Below are 2,500 nucleotides of genomic sequence, written 5' to 3' on the forward strand. Positions count from 1 at the left end.
ACCCAAGCCTCCATATATGGCATTACCTTACGCCTGTAACCAACCCACTTTTAGTAGCTTCACCCTCAACGCCACTGGTATTCCCCTGGTACGAGGCTCTTGGCACCAGACAGACCATTTCGATGTGATGGTACCTCTAATTCAACGTTTCCCAGCCTGGGGTGCTGTAATCAATTATAGGAGGTGCTTGGAAGCGGTGCATACACATATTTTCTTTTATCCTTCTAGTGAAGTGATAAATTAGGGGGTGCTGGACTAGTTAGTCCTGACTACAGGGGCTGCTATGATCGGGAAAGGTTGGGAAACGTTTATCTAATTGTACCAAGAAATGGCCCCCACGTTCATTGCAGGTGTGAAGCGTCCATTACCGTAAGACTACCAACATAACTGGTGTTCCACTCCCGAGGTACCAGAAAGTACTACAACTAAAAGATCACTCCTTATTCACCCCCCTCCCCTCTGCACATCAGAAAATAGAATATATATATATATATATATATATATATATATATATATATATATATATATATATATATATATATATAATATATATATACGAACAGCAACTGGTGATACCAGTTGATACCATACTAGTGTATATAAGTACAACAACCTTAATACCACTCTCCGCCCAGCAATACCAAATAAGTACCATGACTGCAAGAACTCCCCTCGCCCCAAAAAAGAAGTACCCAAACAGCTAATGACAGTACTAGGTGATACACAGGATTACCAACAGATACCACACCTGTAATAACACCTACCCCCAGTCGGTACACATACCAACAGCAGAGCTGATACCACACTCATAAGACCCTCCGAGCGATACCAGCACATACCATAACTATTCTACAGCATCTACCACAGTGAAAGTAGCCCCCTATAGCGTAGTACCACCGCCGTGATACCTTGATACCACGGCTCCGGCCGCAATTCCAGACAAGAGTGCCGGAATGAATGTTGATTTTGGCCCCCCGGATCACTCCGCCTCGAGCCTTTGTCTGAATACCAAATCGGAGGAAAAGGGGGCGGGGATGGGGGGAAAGGGGGGTTCTTTTAGACGCTCGGGGAGGGGGGGAGGGGGTGAGGGAGGGGGAAAACCAAAAGAAGTGGGCTTGCGTTTTTTCTTTTCTTTTCTTTTCTTTTTTGTGGGGGAAGGGGGAGGGAGGAGGGAGGGAGGAATAAGAAAGTTAACTAAAATCAGAGTAAAAGGGAGGATTCTAGACACACGGAGGGAGATCAGGGGTACAGTTTTTTTCGGGGGGGGAGAGAAGGAAAGGGGGATAAGACTGGCAGCCAAATCCGAATGGAGTGGTCGGGGGGATGAAGACGGGGGGGAGGGGCGGGGGAGGAAAGACTGCGGAAGGAACCTTTTCAATAGGAAGATTTTTTTTTTTCTTCAATGACCAGTGCTTTTATCCTTCTGGGAGCAATTTGATTTATTCAGTTTTATATATTTGTTTACTTATTAATCTATTTATAATGTATTTATCTATTTATTTGTTTAGTCCTTCCTTTATTTATTTATATGTCTATTCATCTATCTGTTAATTATCTATCCATTCATCTATTCATTTGTTTTTTTGTTCATTTATTTATTTGTTTATTCTCTTAAGCCGGGTCCGCTGCATGAGGCAGTTGTCAGTGTTGAGTTTAATGCCGTGTCCACACTCTCTGTCAGCACTGACAGTGTGACAGTACTGATAGACAGTGTGGACACTCGTCACAGCGGTCAGCACTGCCAACTGCCTCATGCAGCGCTGCACGAAGCTCAGCGTGGACCCGGCTTGAGAGAATGGTTGAGGCGACCTGAAGAAGGAAAGAATCAGATGCAATCAAATCTAACTAAGATTAATTTTCTTCTCTGGATTTTCGGTGAGGGGGAGGGAGGGAGGGAGGGAGGAGGGTCAAGGGAATGTTTTTTTAAGACGAAAGGGAGAAAGAGGAGGTAGAGGGGCAGAAGAGGCCTTTTAGATGCAGAGGGTGGGAAGAGGAGGGGGGAGGAGGCGAGAAAAAAGCGGCCGGCTTGAGAAGAGATTTTTTTTTCTCAAAAACAAAATGGAGGAAAAAAAAAACAAGACAAAAATAAAACAAAAATGAGGGTATGTTCTAGAGTGTGGATGGGTTCTTTCAGATGTTTAAAGAAGGAGTGGGAGAATAAAAAGATGCAGGATGGGGGAAGAACTTTTCTAAAAAAAAAAAAAAAAAAGATTGGAGAGAAAGAAACCGGGGGGAGGGGAGATGTTGGCTGGGTAAGGATTTTCATTTGTGGGGGGGGGGGGAGTTTTTTGAGGGGAGATATGGGAGAAAGAAAAGCGAATTGATTTCATAAGGGATGGAGGAGGTAAAGTTCAGAAGTGGGGAGAAAGATGAAAGGGAGGTTAGGGATTGCTGGGGGTGGGAGTGGGAAGGGAGATTATAAATGACCTGCGGGCAGGGGGAGGATATCCTCCGCGTTGGGGGGGGGTTGTCAGAAGGGGGAAAGGATCATGATCCGAGG

The 2,500-nt window shown here is 44.9% G+C and overlaps 1 protein-coding gene across 1 annotated transcript in view; it reads left to right on the plus strand.

Moving 5' to 3' along the window:
- The window catches only part of LOC143038048 (protein trachealess-like), a 370,882-nt gene that overhangs the window by 345,330 nt on the left and 23,052 nt on the right, over positions 1 to 2,500 (plus strand). The window lies entirely within an intron of this gene.

This window comes from Oratosquilla oratoria, chromosome 23 (genome assembly GCF_046742065.1).
Source record: "Oratosquilla oratoria isolate Oo_2021 chromosome 23, ASM4674206v1, whole genome shotgun sequence".
In the NCBI taxonomy this organism is placed as follows: domain Eukaryota; kingdom Metazoa; phylum Arthropoda; class Malacostraca; order Stomatopoda; family Squillidae; genus Oratosquilla; species Oratosquilla oratoria.